This window comes from Phocoena phocoena, chromosome X (assembly GCF_963924675.1).
Source record: "Phocoena phocoena chromosome X, mPhoPho1.1, whole genome shotgun sequence".
NCBI lineage: Eukaryota > Metazoa > Chordata > Mammalia > Artiodactyla > Phocoenidae > Phocoena > Phocoena phocoena.
The window spans coordinates 83,357,381-83,377,597 of NC_089240.1; positions in this window are offsets into that span (position 1 = coordinate 83,357,381).

A 20,217-nucleotide genomic window follows, 5' to 3' on the forward strand; every position below is an offset into this window, starting at 1 on the left:
CCTTAGCCACTGGGGCAGACACCTAACACAACAGGAACTACAAACATGTACCCTCAGAAAAGGAGACCACAAACCCAGTAAGTTAAACAAAATGAGAAGACAGAGAAATATGCAACAGATGAAGGAGCAAGGTAAAAGTACTCCAGAGGAAACAGGTGAAGAGTAAATAGGTAGCCTACGAGAAATAAAATTCCGAGTAATGATAGTAAAGTTGATAAAAAAGTCTTGAAAATAGAATGGAGAAAGTACAAGAAATGTTTGAAAAGGAACTAGAAGAAGTAAAGAGCAAATAAACAATGATGAACAACAAAATAAATGAAATTAAAAATTCTTTAGAAAGAATCAGTAGCAGAATAACTGAGGCAGAAGAACGGATAAGTTACCTGGAAGATAAAATAGTGAAATAAGTACCACAGAGCAGAAAAAAGGTAAAAGAATGAAAATAATCGAGGACAGTTTCATAGACCTCTGGGACAACATTAAATGTATCAACATTCAAATTATAGGGTTCCCAGGAGAAGAAGAGAATAAAAAGGGTCTGAAAAAATATATGAAGAGATTATAACTGAAAACTTCCCTAATATGGAAAGGAAATAGTGAATCAAGCCCAAGAACTGCAGAGTCCCATACAGGAAAAATGCAAGGAGAAACACGCCAAGACACATAATAATCAAACTATCAAAAATTAAAAACAAAGAAAAAAATTAAAAGCAGCAAAGGAAAGCAACTAATAACATAAAATGGATCCTCATAAGGTTAATAGCTGAGCTTTCAGTAGAAAATCTGCAAACTAGAAGGGTGTGGCAGGACATATTTAAAGTGATGAAAGGGAAAAACTGACAACCAAGATTACTCTACCCAGCAAAGACCTCATACAGATCAATGGAGAAATTAAAACATTTACAAACATGCAAAAGCTAAGAGAATTCAGCACCACAAAACCAGCTTTACAACAACTGCAAAAGGAATTTTTCTAGGCAGGAAAAACAAGAGAATGAAAAGACTTACAATAACAAACAAATTAAGAAAATTAAGAAAATGGTAGCAGGAATATACATATCAATAATTACCTTAAATGTAAATGGATTACCTGCTCCAACCAAAAGATATAGACTGGCTGAATGGGTACAAAAACAAGACCTGTGTATATGCTGTCTACAAGAGACCCACTTCAAACCTAGGGACACATACGGACTGAAAGAGAGTGAGTGGAAGAAGATATTCCATGCAAATAGAAATAGAAAGAAAGCTGGAGTAGCAATTCTCATATCAGATAAAATAGACTTTAAAATAAAGACCATTTACAAGAGACAAAGAAGGATACTACATAATGATCAAGGGATCATTCCAAGAAGGAGATATAACAATTGTAAATATTTACACACCCAACATAAAAGCACCACTATACATAAGGTAAATGCTATCAGCCAAAAAAGGAGAAATCAACAGTAACACAATCATAGTAGGGGAATTTAAAACCCCAGTTTCACCAATGGACAGATCATACAAAATGAAAATATAAAAAGAAACACAAGCTTTAAAAGACACATTAAACAAGATGGACTTAATTGATATTTGTATGACATCCCATCCTAAAACAACAGAATACACATTATTTTCAAGTGCTCATGGGACATTCTTCAGGATAGAGCATATCTTGGGTCACAAAACAAGCCTTGGTAAATTTAAGAAAGTTGAAGTCGTATCAAGTATCTTTTCTGATCACAATGCTACGAGACTAGATATCAATTACAGGAAAAAAAACTGTGAAGAATAGAAACACATGGAGGCTAAAAAATATGCTACTAAATAACCAAGAGATCACTGAATAACTCAAGGAGGAAATAAAAAAATACATAGAAACAAATGACAATGAAAACATGATGAACCAAAACCTATGGGATGCAGCAAAATCAGTTTTAAGAGGGAAGTTTAGAGCAATAAAATCCTACCTCAAGAAACGAGAAAAATCTCAAATAAACAACCTAACCTTACACTGCAAGCAATCAGAGAAAGAAAAAAGAAAAACTACCTCATAGTCACAGAAGGAAATAAATCATAAAGTTCAGATCAAAAATAAATGAAAAAGAAATGAAGGAAACAGTAGCAAAGATCAATAAAACTAAATGCTGTTTCTTTGAGAAAATAAACAAAATTGATAAACCATGAGCCAGACTCATCAAGAAAAAAGGGAGAAGACTCAAATCAATAGAATTAGAAATGAAGAAGAAGAAGTAAAAACTGACATTGTAGAAATACAAAGGATCATGAGAGATTACTACAAGCAACTCTATGCCAATAAAATGGGTAACATGGAAGAAATGGACAAATTCTTAGAGAAGCACAACCTTCTCAGCCTGAACCAGGAAAAAATAGAAAACATAAACATACTAATCACAAGCCCTGAAATTGAATCTGTGATTTAAAATCTTCCAACAAACAAAAGCCCGGGACCAGATGGCTTCATAGGTGAATACTATCACACAAGTAGAAAAGAGCTAATATCTATCCTTCTCAAACTCTTCCAAAACATAGAAGAGGGAGGAATACTCCCAAACTCAATCTACGAGGCCACTATCACCCTCATACCAAAACCAGACAAAGATGCCACAAAAAAAGAAAACTAAAGACCAATATCACTGATGAACATAGATGCACAAATCCTCAACAATATACTGGCAAACAGAATCCAGCAGCACAGTAAAAGGATCATACACAGTTGATCAAGTGAGGTTCATCCTAGGAATGCAAGGATTCTTTAATATGTGCAAATCAATCAATGAAAGACACCATACTAACATACTGAAGGATAAAAACCATATGATAATCTCTATAGATGCAGAAAAGGCTTTTGACAAAATTCAATACCCATTTATGATAAAAATTCACCAGAAATTAAGCATAGAGGGAACTTACCTCAACATCATAAAGGCCATATATGGCAAACCCACAGCCAAGATCATTCTCAATGGTGAAAAACTGAAAAGATCAGGAACATTAAGATCAGGAGCAAGACAAAGTTGCCGACTCTCATTACTGTTATTCAGCATAGCTTTTGAAGTTTTAACCAGAGCGATCAGAGAAGAAAAAGGAAATAAATGGAATCCAAGTCAGAAAAGAAGAAATAAAACTGTCACTGTTTGCAGAGGACATGATACTATACATAGAGAATCCCAAAGATGTTATCAGAAAACTACCAGAGCTAATCAATGAATTTGGTAAAGTAGGAGGACACAAAATTAATACACAGAAATCTTTTGCATTTCTATACATTAATAATGAAAAATCTGAAAGAGAAACTAAGGAAACACTCCCATTTACCACTGTAGCAAAAAGAATAAAGTACTAGGAATAAACCTACCTAAGGAGACAAAAGACCTGTATACATAAAACTATAAGAGACTGATGCAAAAATTAAAGATGATACAAACAGATGGAGAGATACACCATGTTCTTGGATTGGAAGAATCAACATTGTGAAAATGACTATACTACACAGAGCAATCTACAGATTTAATGCTATCCCTATCAAACTAACAATGGCATTTTTCACAGAAATAGAACCAAAAATATCACAATTTGTATGGAAATGCAAAAGACCCTGAATAGCCAAAACAATCTTGAGAAAGAAAAATGGAGCAGGAAGAATAAGGCTCCCTGACTTCAGAGTAAACTACAAAGCTACACTAATCAAGACAATACGGTATTGGCAGAAAAACAGAAATGCAGATCAATGGAACAGGATAGAAAGCCCAGTGATAAACCCACACACATATGGTCATCTTATCTTTGATAATGGAGGCAAGAATATACAGTTGAGAAAAGACAACCTCTTCAATAACTGGTGCTTGGAATACTGGACAGCTACATGTAAAAGAATGAAATTAGAACACTCCCTAACAGCGTAAGAAAAATAAACTTAAAATGGATTAATGACCTCAATGTAAGGCCAGTTTTCCTCTATAAAACTCTTAGAGGAAATCATAGGAAGTACACTGTTTGACATAAATTACAGCAAGATCCTTTTTGATTCACCTCCTAGAGAAATGGAAATAAAAACAAAAATAAACAAGTGAGACCTAATGAAACTTAAAAGCTTTTGTACAACAAAGGAAACCATAAACAAGATGAAAAGACAACCTGCAGAATTGGAGAAAATATTTGCAAATGACGCGACAAAGGATTAATCTCCAAAATATACAAGTAGCTCATGAAGCTCAATATCAACAAAACAAACAACCCAATCCAAAAATGGGCAGAAGACATAAATAGACATTTCTCCAAAGAAGATATACATATATCCAACAAATACATGAAAGGATGCTCAACATCACCAATCATTAGAGAAATGCAAACCAAAACTACCATGAAGTATCAGCTCACACTGGTCAGAATGGTCATCATCAAAAAATCTAGAAACAATAAATGCTGGAGAGGGTGTGGAGAAAAGGGAACCCTCTTGCACTTTTCATGGGAATGTAAGTTGATACTGTCACTCTGGAGAACAATATGAAGGTTCCTCAGAAACTTCAAAATAGAACTACCCTACGACCCAGCAATCCCACTTCTTGGCATATACCCTGAGTAAACCATAATTCAAAAAGTGTCATGTACCACAATGTTCATTGCAACTCTATTTAAAATAGCCAGGGCATGGAAGTAATCTAAGTGTCCATCGACAGATGAATGGATAAAGTAGATGTGACACATATATACATAATGGAATATTACTCAGCCATAAAAAGAAACGAAATAGAGTTATTTGTAGTGAGGTGGATGGCCCTTGAGTCAGTCATACAGAGTTAGGTAAGTATGAAAGAGGAAAACAAATACTGTATGTTAACACATATGTACGGAATCTAAAAAAAAAAATGGTTCTGATGAACATAGGGGCAGGGCCAGAATAAAGACGAAGGTGTAGATAATGGACTTGAGGACATGGGGAGGAGGTAGTGTGAGCTGGGACGAAGTGAGAGGGTTGCATTGACATATATATACTACCAAATGTAGAAGAGATAGCTAGTGGGTAGCAGCCGCATAGCACAGGGAGATCAGCTCAGTGCTTTGTGACCACCTACAGGGATGAGATAGGGAGGGTGGAGGGAGACACAAGAGGGAGGGTAGATGGTAATATTTGTATACTTATAGCTGATTCACATTTTTATACAGCAGAAACTAACACAACATTGTAAAGCAATTATACTCCAATAAAGTTGCTTAAAAAAAAAAGACAACCCATAGAACAGGAGAAAATATTTGCAACCGTATATCTGATATGGGACTTGTATCTAGAATATAATAAAGAACTATTACAAGTCAATAATAAAAAGATAAATAACCCAATTAAAAATTGACAAGGGAGAGACTTCCCAGAGGTCTAGTGGTCAAGAGTCCACGCTCCTAGTACTGTGGGTGCAGATTCAATCCTTGGTTGGGAAATTAAGTTTCCACATGCTGCATGGCACAGCCAAAAAAACAAAAATGTCAAAGGATCTTTACAGGCATTTTTCAAAAGAAGGTATACAAATGGCCAATATACATGTTAAAAAATGATCAACATCATTATCTGTCAAGGAAATACAAAACATAGCCACACTGAAATACTATTTCACAACCACAAGGAGGGCTGCAATCAAAAAGGCAAATGATAACAAGAGTTGGCAAGGATGTGGAGAAAATGGAAGCCTCACACACTGCTGGTGGGAATGAAAATAATGCAGCCACTTTAGAAAACAATCTGGCAGTTCCTCAAAAAGTTAAGCATAGAGTTACCACATGACCCAGCAATTCCACTCCTCAGTCTATACCTACCAGAAATGAAAATATATGTCCACACAAAAACATGTACACAAATGTTCATACAAGCATTATTCATAATGTTCAAAAAGTGGAAACCACCCAAATACCCATCAAGTAAAATGTGGCATAGCCATACAATGGAATATTATTTGACAATAAATAAAGAATTAAGTACTGATTAAAAACATAAATAAATAAATAATTAAAAGAAACATTGAGATTAAAAAATAAATACATAAAATAAAATGGCATCAGAAAGAAAAAAAAATACCTAGGAATAAACTTAACCAAGGAAGTGAAAGAACTATACTGTGGAAACTATAAAACACTGATGAAGAAATTAGAAAATGATACAATAAATTGTAAAGCTATCTGGTAATCTTGGATTGGAAGAATTAATATTGTTTAAATGTCCATATTACCCACATAGATCAACAGATTTAATGCAATCTCTATCAAAATACCCAGAACGTGTTTCACAGAGATTGAACAAATAATCATAAAATTTATATGAAACCATGTATGACCCCAATTTGTTAAATCAGTCTTGAGAATAAAAGAACAAAGCTGGAGGCATCATGGTCTCTGACTTCAGATTATACTACAAAGACACAGGAGCCAAAGCAGTATGGTATTATCACAAAAACAGACACATAAATCAATGAAACAGAATAGAGAGCCCAGAAGTAAACCCACACACTTATGGTCAGTATATGTATGACAATGGAGGCAAAGATATACAATGGAGAAAAGACAGTCTCTTTAACAGGTGGTGCTGGGAAAACTGGGCAGTTACATGTAAAAGAATGAGATTGAACATTTACTCACACCATATACAAAAATAAACTCAAAATGGATTAAAGACCTCAATATAAAACCTGAAGCCATAATGCTCCTAAAGAGAACATAAGCAGAACACTCTTCGGTATAAATCACAGCAATATTTTTTTTGAATCAGCCATCTAAGGCAAAAGAAATAAAATTAAAAATAAAAAGACCTAAGTAAACTTAAAAGCTTTTGCAAAGCAAAGGAAACCATCAACAGAGCACAAAGACAACCTACTGAATGAGAAAAAATATTTGCAAATAATATGACCAATAAGGGGTTAATATCCACAATACAGCTCATACAATTTAATATCAAAAAACAAACAAAAACTCAATTAAGAAAATGTGACTAGGACGTGAGTAGACATTTTTCCAAAGAAGGCATACAGATGGCCAACAAGCACATGAAAAGATGTCAACATTGCTAATCAACAGATTGATGCAAATTAAAACCACAGTAGAATATCACCTCATACCTGTCAGAATGGCTATCACCAAAAGGACCACAAATAGCAAATGTTGGCAGGAATGTAGAGAAAAGGGATCAGTTTTACATTGTTGGTGGGAATGTAAATTGGTGTAGCCATTATGGACAAAGTATGGAGGTTCTTCAAAAAACTAAAAATCAAATTACCAAATGATTCAGCAATTCCGCTCCTGGGTATATATACAAAGAAAACCAAAACACTACTTCAAAAAGATCGTGCACCTCAACGTTCATAGCAGGATTACTTACTCCACAGTCAAAATATGGAAACAACCAAAGCGTTCAATGACAGATGAATGTATAAAGAAGATAGTATATATATACGATGGAATACTAGCCATAATAAAGAAGAAAATTTGCAACATGGTGGATGGACCTAGAGAGTATTATGCTTAGTGAAATATGTTAGACTGTGTACATACAAATGCTGAATGTTATCACTTATATGTGGAATCTAAAAATAAAACAAATGAATACAATGAAGCAGAATCAGACTCACAGATATAGAGAACAAGCTAGTGGTTACCAGCAGAGATGTGGGGGAGGGTAAAGAGGGTTTGGGGATTAAGAGAGATGAACTACTATGTAGAAAATAGATCAGCAACAAGGACATATTGTATAGCACAGGGGGAAATAGCCATTATTTTGCAATAACTTTAAATGGAGTATAATCTATAAAAAATGTTAACTCACTTTGTTTTACATCTGAAACTAATACAATATTGTAAATCAACTATATGCCAATTAAAAAAAAATCAATGATGAACGTAATAGCCCTGCAAGCATTCAGCTCTTTCTTTGTAAAGAGAAATCTCCCAGGTTATAATTATTTTTATGCTACTAAGACATTTTTCTGTTACAATGTAGTCTGAAAATTAGACCTTTATTTATTTATATTTGTATCTTTTTAAAGACACTTCAAGGTTTGATGGTGCCACATTATGTACTTTATTTTACATATTCTGTATAAATTTGGCTAAGCCTAGAATGTTATGCTTTATTGTGGATGTCACTATTTTAAAACTTCATTAAGAAACTGGCACTTTTCCAAAGAAATCCAACTAAGAAGCTAAGTGGGTGATTGCTAGTATGCATAAGAGTAGTTTATTTGAGAATTTTTTAGCCTAAAGAAGATCAGTTTTAAAGAGATAGTATTTAAAACTTACTAAAAATATTTGAAGGATAAGAAAAGGGATTACTTACTTTGAGTCCAGAAGGGATAAGTAGATCCAAAGAATGAAAATATTAGAGAAACAGATTTTTAGATAAATATCAGAAAAAAAAATAAAAACAACAAGAAAACTTACCAAACAAAATGGGCTTTTTCAAAAAGTGATGAGTTTCCTGACACTGAAAGTAATTTATTGGAGGCTGGCTGAAAATGTCTGCATCTGTGAAAGATTTTATGGAACACTTGGAAAGGAAGGCAAGGCAGTTATAAACCCTGCTTTGAAAGGGAGATTGAATATTATACACATGGTTTCAGACACACATTTTGAATCCAAAGTACAACATGTTAACTGGACCACAGATAACTTCTTCTAGTAAAATCCTGTTTGGCTTTGATTTCTCCATGTCATTTGAAAAAAATCAAGGTATGATAATATTCCCAGCTTATCATTTCATTTCAAAACTTTGGTCCATGTTATACGCAAGGCAAAATCGCAGTGCAGTGTCATTTTATTAAACCTTAAGACGTATATTTTTCCATATTACCCAGATTTCTTCCATTTTTAAGATATTATAAAATAATAATGATTAAATTTTCATAATATTTAAGTTTTTTAAACAACTATTTTCCAAAGTAATGCATAAAGTAGCAATAAAATAAGTTCAACAATTGGAAGTTATTTAAACTACCCACAATGTGATATGCTGTTAAATGATATTTTTATGGTGATGCAGTAGTCTGTGTCTTGACTGCATTGGCGGTTACATGAATCGTCACATACCCATTCTTATTTTTGAAAGATGTAACTATTGGGGAAAATTGTGTGAGGAATACATAGGGCCTCTTTGTACTATCTTCATAACTTCCCATGAATCTATAATTATTTCCAAACATAAAGTTTAAAAAGAAGTAGGAATAAAATATGTTCCCAGGTACTCACCATCTAACTATATTTCCCTCTATCTATTGTTTAAGTCCGCATTCTCAAGGTTTTCAGGATATCTTTGCACTCATAAAATTATTGAGGAACTCAAAGAGCTTTCTGTTTACTTTAGCTATATCTTTTGATATTTAGTATACTAGAACTTAAACCTGAGAAATTTAAAAAATATTTATTAATTTTAATTTAGATATGATAATAAACCCATTATGTATTAACTTAAATAACATTTTATAACTATATTATACAAAACAAAAATGTAGTAAACAACATAGCATCTTTATTCATTTTTGCAAATCTCTTTAATACCTGGCTTACTGAAGATAGCTGGATAGACAGTAAGATCTACTTTTATGTTGAATCCACTACATTGTGTTCTGGTGGTTGGAGGCTATGAATAAAATATGCTTACACAGATATGTAGCTGGGAAAGGGAATATTAATAGACATTTCAGAATGTTGTTATTCTTCTAGAAAGTTTCCAAAAGGTTAGTCACAATGTGGAATCAGAAGCCACATCAATGAAATTCTCATACTCTGTTTTATTAAAATTTATTAATCAGTGTTGTAGTTTAGTGGCTTATCCATGCATGTATTTGCAATATAATGGATTTTTCTTGTGTTTAGTGACTTTTAATGTTGTTTATGTTCCTTACATCTTTATCTGTGCTAAATAATTAATGCCTTTATTTAAGGCAACTTCCTTCAAAGAAGGTTAGCATTTGTGTTACCACTTGAAAACTAAAATGTCAATGTCTATAGTTTTATGGGAAAGGGGTATGTTGGTTTGAGAAGTCCAGCCCCCAATCAGCCTGCCTAGAGAAGATTGGTTTCCTAGGACTGTCGTAATATATTGCCACACACTACATAGCTTAAAACTAGAGAAATTTATTGTCTCATAGTTCTAGAGGCTAGAAGTCTGAAATAAAGGTGTCACCAGGGCTATTCTCCTTATGAAGGCTCTAGGGGAAGATGCTTCCTTGGCTCTTCTTAGCTTTCAGTGGTTGGCAGTAATACTTGGTGTTCCTTGGTTTGTGGACACATCACTCAAACCTCTGTTTCCATTGCTGCATGGGATTCTCCCTCTGTATATCTTGCCTTCTTTTATAAGGACACTAGTCATATTGGATTTAGGGTCCACCCTATTCTAGTATGACCATATCTTAACTAATTGCATCTGCAACAATGCCCTATTACTAAATAAGTTCACGTTCTTATATTTTGGAAAGGAAATTAACTTTTTTTGGGGGGCGTGGGTAGTAGGACACTCCAATCTAGTACATTTGATTAGGAATTGTCAAAAAATACTTTTCTTTTTCTTAATTATTCATTAATTTATTTCTGTCTTTACCTTGAGCTGAGGCAGAGACGGGCATACGTTCCCACCATATGCTTGGATAGATTGTTTCTAGTTCATTCACTGATGGTATAACTCACTGTGGGTACTCCACATACCTTCCAAATTCTAAAGTGCCTCAAGATTCTGTCTTAAGCTCTCTTCTTTTTGGGTCTGCATTCCTATTCATAGTAGTCTTATATACTCTTATGGTTTCAAAAAGCACTTATATACTGGTACCTCCCAAATCATATCTCCAACCTAAATCCACTTTCTGAGCTATGGATTAATATAGCTAACTAGTTGACATTTACATGTGGATATCTGATGGGTAACTCAATATTTTATTTCAGTCAATTCCCTCAATCACCTCTTGGCCCCTCACAACAACTGTATACTTTCTATCTCTATCATGTTATTTTTTCTAGAACTGCATATAGATGAAATTGTATAGTATGTAGTATTTTGTGCCTGGCTTCTTTCAGTTAGCTTAACACTTGTGAGATTCATCCACATTAACTGCATGTGTCAGTAGTTTGTCCCACTTAATTGCTGAGTAGCATTCCATTGTACACATTAACAATACTTTGTTTATCCACTCACCAGTTGATAACCATTTTGGTTTCCATTTTTTGGTTTTTATGAGTAAAGCCAATAAATTTGCTAAGAATATTTGTACACAGCTCTTTATGTTATGTTCTCAATGTTCTTGGCTAAACACCTAGTATTAGAATTGCTATGCTATATGATAAGTGTATGGTTAACTTTTTAAAAACAGCCAAACTGTTTTCAAAAGTAACTCGAAAGTTTTGCCTTCCTTCCAGAAATGTGTTAGACTTCCTGTCGATCCAAATACTTGACATTCTTAGTATTTTTAGCTTTAGGTATTCTAGTGAAAATGCACTGTACCATGTTATGGATTTAATTTAACTTCACCAATGAACAGTAATGTTGACTATCTTTTATCATGCTTACCTGTTATCTATGTATTTTTCATAAAACGTCTATTCACATATTATACCAATTATTCTAAAATTGGATTGTCTTCTTATTATTGAGTTTTAAGTATATCTATCTATCTATCTACCTCTATATTCCAAGTACAAGTCTTATGTCTGATATATTTTTTCAGAATCATTTTCACAGTCTGTGGCTTGCCTTGGCACTTTCTTAGCAATCTCTTTTATAAAGCAATTTTGATGAAGTCTAATTCATATATATATTTTCATTATTTGTAAATTTTGTGTCTAACTTCAAATCTTTTTTCTTAAAGAAACCAAGATGGCAGAGGAGTAGGAGGATATGGAGTTCGCCTCTATCCACAAATGCATCAAGGATACATCTACAGATGGAACAATTCTCACAGAACACCCACTAAACATTAGCAGAAGAACTTGGACACCAAAAAGGACAAGAAAGATACCTGCATAACTGAGTAGGATGAAAGAAAAAAGGGAAAAAGAAGAGGAGAGGAAGTGGGACAGGATCTTCACACCTGAGGGGGAGTTGAAGCAGAGGAGAGGTTCCTCCATCCAGGGAAGCACCTTCACTGATGGGGAACTCAGTCTGGACAGAAGTGGAGCATCTGAGGCTGTCAGAGGAGGGTGAAAAGGCCGGTCTGTGGCAGACAGGATAGAGTGAGACTTACATAGATGGTCTGTGCCACAGCCCTGTACACCCCAGACTGGGACATGTGTCCACTGGTGCACACGGGGGCTGAGAGCTGGAATGTGGGGATTGGAGAGCAAACCCAGAGTGAGGACTGCTGTTGGCTGTGAGGAGACAGCCTGAGGGGACGGGAGGGAGGAAATCCCCAATCGGGAATGCTTGTGGAGGAAACCCAGACAGCCATAGAAGCAAGGTGTCACTGTTGAGTGACAAACATGGGGTACAGCCAACATTGAAGACTGTCCTTACATGCTGCCCCCCTGCCCTGCCGGGTGCTAGGAAAAGCCCCAACCAGGGCTGGCCTTTTTGCACCTGCTGCCAGGCACTAGGAAAAGATCCAACTAAGGATGACCTTCTTGTGCCTGCTACCAGGTGCTAGGAAGAGCCCTCACCAGGGAAGGCCTCCTTGCGCCTGCAGCCAGTAACTAAGAAAAGTCCCCACCAAAGCTAACTTTCTCACATCTGCCACCAGGCATTATGAAAAGCCCTCACTGGGGCTGACCTTCTGGTGACAGCTGCCAGGCACTAGGAAAGGCTGCCACTAAGGCCGGATCTCTTGTGCCCATGGCCTCTGGCTTTCCTGCAGACCTGTCACTGCCTGTGACCTCACAACCCAGGCAGTCATGTCACATCTGCTCCCTGTCCTCACTGGGGCAGACCCAAGTGCTCCAGGGCAGCCTCAGGAGCAGACTCCTGTGGGTGGCCCACATGCAGAGTTGAGGATAAAACCACAGCTGAGTCTCAGGGGCAGGAGAACTAAGAACAGGAACAAAAATCTTTTATGCAGCTGCACAAAGGGCAAAAATCCCCGCGATGGTGATTAAATCCTGCATCTATGGAATATCTGAATGGAAAATGAGTGTTCCCAAAACAGAAACTGGTCAACCTCTAGTGGCTTTGGACTTTGGGGACTAGTACACACTGGATTTGGGACAGGTCAGAGTCTGAGCTGCCCTCACAGTGCCCACAGAGGGTTCAGAAACCTACCTAGAGCTTTTGGAGGGACTCCTGAGGAGGAGGAAGTTGGCTGTGACTCACAGCGGGGGCAAGGACACTGACAGCTGAGACTCCAGGAAAATAAAATTATTACTATTTTTTAATGTTTTCTTTTATTCTATTCCTGTTTTTTAGTATTATTTTTATTTGGTTTTGTTAAATTTTTAATATTTTTTTATGTTTCTATTTTTACATTACTTTTGTGCTGTTCTGTGTTTTTACCTTGTCGTTTTTCCTTTGTTATATTTTGTTTATATATATTTTTTGACTGTTCTATTTGACCTTATGTTTTTTTATCTCTTTCTAATCATTTTTGTGTGTTTGTTTTCTCTTCTTTTTTCCTTAAGTTTGTAGTCTGCTTTTGTCTTTATTTTTAACGTTTTTATTGCAGTATAATTTCTTTACAATGGTGTGTTAGTTTCTGCTTTATAACAAAGTGAATCAGTTAAACATATACATATACCCCCATATATCTTCCCTCTTGTGTCTCCCTCCCTCCCAGACACCCTTCTAGCTGGTCACAAAGCACCAAGCTGATCTCCCTGTGTTATGCGACTGCTTCCCACTAGCTACCAATTTTACATTTGGTAGTATATATATGTCCATATATACACTACCACTCTTTCACTTTGTCCCAGCTTACCCTTCCTCCTCCCCGTGTCCTCAAGGTCATTCTCTAGTAGATCTACATCATTATTCCCATCTAGCCACTATGTTCTTCATGACCTTTTTTTTTTTTTTTTTTTAGCATAAGGTGTTCGTTTTTCTCTTTCTGACTTACTTCACTCTGTATGACAGACTCTAGGACCATCCACCTAACTACAAATAACTCAGTTTTCTTCATTTGTATGGCTGAGTAATATTCCCTTGTATACCTGTGCCACATCTTCTTTATTCATTCATCTGTTGATGTACAGTTAGGTTGCTTCCATGTCCTGGCTAATGTAAATAGAGCTGCAATGAATATTCTGGTACATGACTCTTCTGGAATTATGGCTTTCTCAGGATATATGTCAAGTAGTGCGATTGCTGGGTCATATGGTGGTTCCATTTTTAGTTTTTTAAGGAGTCTCCATACTGTTCTCCATATTGGTGTATCAATTTACATTCTCACCAACAGTGTATGAGGGTTCCCTTTTCTCCACACCCTCTCCAGCATTTATTGTTTGTAGATTTTTGGATAATGGCCATTCTGACAGGTGTGAGGTGATATCGCATTGTAATTTTGATTTGCATTTTTCTACTGATTAATGATGTTGAGCATTCTTTCATGTGTTTTTTGGCAATCTATATATCTTCTATGAAGAAATATCTATTTAGGGCTTCTGCCCATTTTTGGATTGTTTTTTTTTTTTGATATTGAGCTGCATGACCTGCTTGTAAATTTTGGAGATTAATCCTTTGTCAGGTGCTTCATTTGCAAATATTCTCTCCCATTCTGAGGGTTGTGTTTTCATCTTGTTTATGGTTTCCTTTGCTGTGCAAAAGGGTTTACGTTCCATTAGGTACCATTTTTTTACTTTTTATTTTATTTCCATTTCTATAGGAGGTGGGTCAAAAAGAATCTTGCTGTTATTTATGTCATAGAGTGTTCTGCTTATGTTTTCTTCTAAGAGTTTGATAGTGTCTGGCCTTACATTTAGGTCTTTAATTCATTTTCAGTTTATTTTTGTGTATGGTGTTAGAGCATGTTCTAATTTCATTCTTTTACATGTAGCTGTCCAGTTTTCCCAGCATCACTTATTGAAGAGGCTGTCTTTTCTACATTGTATATTCTTGCCTCCTTTATCAAAGATAAGGTGACCATATGTGCGTGGGTTTATCTCTGGGCATTCTATCCTGTTCCATTGATCTATATTTTTGTGTTTGTGCCAGTAGCATAATGTTTTTATTACAGAAGCTTTGTAGTATAATCTCACCTCAGGGAGCCTGATTCCTCCAGCTCCATTTTTCTTTCTCAAGACCGCTTTGGTTATACAGGGTCTTTTGTGTTTCCATACATTTTGTGAAATTTATTGTTCTAGTTCTGTGACAAAAGCCAGTGTAGTCTAATAGGGATTGCATTGAATCTGTAGATTGCTTTGGATAGTAGAGACATTTTCACAATGTTGATTCTTCCAATCCAAGAACATGGTATACCTCTCCATCTATTTGTATCATCTTTAATTTCTTTCATCATTGTCTTATAATTTTCTGCATAGAGGTCTTTTTTCTCCTTAGGTAGGTTTATTCCTAGGTATTTTATTCTTTTCATTGCACTGGTAAATGGGAGTGTTTTCTTAATTTCACTTTCAGGTTTTTCATAATTAGTGTATAAGAATGCAAGATATTTCTGTTCATTAATACTGTATCCTGCTACTTTACCAAATTCACTGATTAGCTCTATTAGTTTTTTGGTAGCATCTTTAGGATTCTCTGTGTATAGTATCATGTCATCTGCACACAGTGACAGCTTTACTTCTTCTTTTCTGATTTGGATTCCTTTTATTTCTTTTTCTTATCTGATTGCTGTGGCTAAAACTTCCATAACTATGTTGAATAATAGTGGTGAGAGTGGGCAACCTTGTCTTGCTCCTCATCTTAGCAGAAAAGTTTTCAGTTTTTCACATTGAGGATGATATTGTCTGTAGGTTTGTAACATATCGCCTTTATTATGTTGAGGTCATTTCATTCTATGCCTACTTTCTGGAGGGTTCTTATCATGATGGGTGTTGAATTTTGTTAAAAGATTTTTCTGCATCTATTGAGATAATCATATGTTTTTTCTCCTTCAGTTTCTTAATAGGATGTATCACACTGATTGATTTGGGTGTATGGAAGAATCCTTGTATTCTTGGGATAAACCACACTTGACCATGGTGTTTGGTTGTGCTGAATTTTCTTTTGCTTTTGCTTTTCTGTAAAGGTTTTAATTTCTCCATCAAATTTGAAAGACATCCTTGCTGGATAGAGTAATCTTTGTTGTAGGTTTTTCCCTTTCATCACTTTAATTATGTCCTGCCACTCCTTTCTGGCTTGCAGATTTTCTGGTGAAAGATCAGCTGTTAACCTTATGGGGATTCCCTTGTATGTTATTTGTTATTTTTCCCTTGCAACTTTTAATATTTTTTCTTTGTATTTAATTTTTGATAGTTTGATTAATACGTGTCTTGGCGTGTTTCTCCTTGGATTTATCCTGTATGGGACTCTCTGTGCTTCTTGGACTTGATTAACTGTTTCCTTACCCATATTAGGGGAGCTTTCAACTATAACCTCTTCAAATATTTTCTCAGTCCCTTTGTTTTTCTTTTCTTCTGGGACCCCTATAATTTGAATGTTGGTGCGTTTAATATTGTTCCAGAAGTGCCTGAAACTGTGCTCAATTCTTTTCATTCTTTATTCTTCACTGCAGTAGTTATTTCTACTATTTTATCTTCCAGGTCATTTATCCGTCCTTCTGCCTTAGTTACTCTGCTATTGATCCCTTCTAGAGAATTTTTAATTTCATTTATTGTGGTGTTCATGGTTGTTTTTTTGCTCTTTAGCTTTTCTAGGTCCTTGTTAAACATTTCTTGTTTTTTCTCCATTCTATTTCCAAGATTTTGGATCATCTTTAGTATCATTATACTGAATTGTTTTTCAGGTAGGCTGCTTAATTCCCCTTCATTTGTTAGGTCTGGTTGGTTTTTACCTTTCTCCTTCTTCTGCTGTGTGTTTCTCTGTCTTCTCATTTTACTTAACTTACTGGGCTTGGCAGCTCCTTTTCTCAGGCTGCAGGTTCGTAGTTCCCGTTTTATATGGTGTCAGCTCCCAGTGGCTAATGTTGGTTCAGTGGGTTGTGTATGCTTCCTGGTGGAGGGGACTAGTGCCTGTGTACTGGTGGATGAGGCTATATCTTGTCTTTCTGGTGGGCATTTCCACGTCTGGTGGTGTGTTTTGGTGTCTTTGTGACCCTATTACGATTTTAGGCAACCTCTCTGCTAATGGCTGGAGATGTGTTCGTGTATTGCTAGTTTTTTGGCATAGGGTGGCCAGAACTGTAACTTGCTGGTCGTTCAGTGGAGCTGGGTCTTGTCATTGAGATAGAGATCTCTGGGAGATTTTCACAATTTGATTTTACATGGAGCTTGGAGGTCTCTGGTGGACCAATGTCCTGAACTTGGCTCTCCCACCTCAGAGCCACAGCCCTGACGCCTGACTGGAGCACCAGGAGCCTGTCATCCATGCAGCTCAGAATAAAAGGAGTAAAAATGAGGAAAGAAAGAAAAATATAAAATAAAATACGATAAAATAAAAAAGTTATTAAAACAAAAAATAATTATTAAAAAAGTTTAAAGTAATTAAAAAGAAAGAAGAGAACAAACCAAAAAACAAATCCACCAATGATAACAAGCACTGAAAACTATATTAATAAAAAAACAACAAGAAAAAAACACGGAGAGACAGAACCCTAGGACAAATGGTAAAGGCAAAGCTATACAGACAAAATCACACACAGAAGCATGCACATACACACTCACAGGAAGAGAAAAAGGGGAAAAAAATATATCATTGCTCCCAAAGTCCACCTCCTCAACTTGGGATGATCCATTGTCTATTCTTGTATTTCACAGATGCAGGGTACATCAAGTTGACTGTGGTGATTTAATCTGCTGCACGTGAGGCTGCTGGGAGAGATTTCCCTTTCTCTTCTTTCTTTGCACAGCTCCTGGGATTCAGCTTTGGATTTGACCCTGCCTCTGCATGTAGGTCTCCTGAGGGCATATGTTCTTTGCTTAGACAAGGGGGTTAAAAGAGCAGCTGTTTCAGGGGCTCTGGCTCACACATGCTGGAGGGACTGAGGGGTACAGAGTGTGGGGTGAGCCTTCAGCAGTGGCAGAGGCCAGCATGATGTTTGAACTGCCTGAGGCATGCCATGTGTTCTCCTGTGGAAGTTGTCCCTGGATCACGGGACCCTGGCAATGGCGGGCTGCACAGGCTCCTGGGAGGGGAGGTGTGGATAATGACCTGTGCTTGCACACAGGCTTCTTGTTGGTTGCATCAGCAGCCTTAGCATCTGATGCCCGTCTCTGGGGACCATGCTGATAGCCACGGCTCACCCCCATCTCTGGAGTTCCTTTAAGCCACGCTCTCAATCCCCTCTCCTCGAGCACCAGGAAAAAATGAGGCAAGAAAAATCTCTTGCCTCTTCAGCAGTTCTAGACATTTTCCCAGCTAGCCATGGTGCACTAGCCCTCTTCAGGCTGTGTTCACGCAGCCAACCCCAGTCCTCTCCCTGGGATCCAACAGAAGCTGAAGCCTCAGCTCCCAGCCCCCACCCATCCCTGTGGGTGAGCAGACAAGTTTTTCGGGCTGGTAAGTGCTGGTCAGCACTGATCCTCTGTGTGGTAATCTCTCCACTTTGCCATCTGAACCCCTGTTGCTGTGCTCTCCTCCGTGGCTCCCAAACTTCCTCCCTCCACCACCCACAGTCTCCGTCTGCAAAGGGTCTTCCTAGTGTGTGGAAACCTTTCCTCCTTCACAGCTCCCTCACACTGGTGCAGGTCCCATCCCTATTCTTTTGTCTCTATTTTTGCTTTTCTCTTTTTCCCTACCCAGGTATGTGGGGAGTTTCTTGCCTTTTGGGAGGCCTGAGGTCTTCTGCCAGTATTCAGTAGGTGTTATGTAGGCATTGTTCCACGTGTAGATGTATTTCTGATGTATTTGTGAGGAGGAAGGTGGTCTCCACGTCCTACTCTTCCATCATTTTGAAGCTCCTACTTCTTTTTTTTTATTTCTATTACTTTTGTGTTTAATTGTTTTATTTTTGGATTTTTTTTTTAGGCTGGTTATTTTCTTGGTTTTTGTTTTCTATTTTTATTTTTCTTTCTTATTTTGCATGCCTGTTTCCTTGGGGTATTTTATTTTTTATTTTTTTGCTGTTGCCATTTGGCTGGGGTTTTGTTTGTCTGTTCATTTGTTTGCTTTTAATTGTTGCTGCTGCAGTTTGCTCATTTTTCTGCTTGTCTTGAGTTTTGTATAACTGTATGTTTTCATTTGTTTTTTTCCACCCATCATTTTCTTTTATCTTTCCTTTTTTTCCCATTTTTTGGCTGAGCTGTGTGGCTTGCAGGGTCTTGGTTCCCAGGCCGGGGGTCAGACTGAGCCTTTGGTTTTGGAGTAATGAGCCCAGGACACTGGAACACCAGCGAATTCCTGGCCCCAGAGACTACTAATGGTCAAGAGCTCTCCTGGAGGTCTCCATTTTAACTCCAAAACCCGGCTCTACACAACTGCCTGTAGGCTCCAGTGTTGAAAGCCCAATGCCAAACAACAAGCAAAACAGGAACACAAACCCACCCATCAGCAGGCAGGCTGCCTAAAGTCATACTAAGTCCACAGACTCCCCAAAACACACCACCTGACACAGCCCTGTCCATCAGAGGGAAAATATCCAGCACCATCCACCAGAATGCAGGCACCAGTCCCTTTCACCAGGAATCCTACACAAGCCGTGGGACCAACCTCACCAACTGGGAGCAGACACCAGAAGCAAGAGGAACTATGACACTGCAGACTGTGGAAAGGAGACCTCAAACCTAGTAAGCTAGATAGAAAGAGAAGACAGAGAAATATGTTGCAGATGAAGGAGCAAGGTAAAACTCATAAGACCAAATAAATAAAGATAAAATAGACAATGTACCTGAAAAAGAATTCAGAATAATGGTAGTAAGGATGATCCAAAATCCTAGAAATAGAATGGAGAAAATAAAAGAAACGTGTAACAAGGATTTAGAAGAACTATAGAAAAAACAGTAATAAAAAACACAATAACTGTATGAAAAATACACTAGAAGCAACTAATAGCAGAATAACTGAGGCAGAAGAACGGATAAGTGAGCTGGAAAGTAGAAAGGTAGAAATAACTCTCACAGAGAAGAATAAATAAAAAAGAATGAAAAGAATTGAGGACAGTCTCAGAGACCTCTGGAACAACGTTACACACATGGACATTCGAATTATAGGGGTCTCAG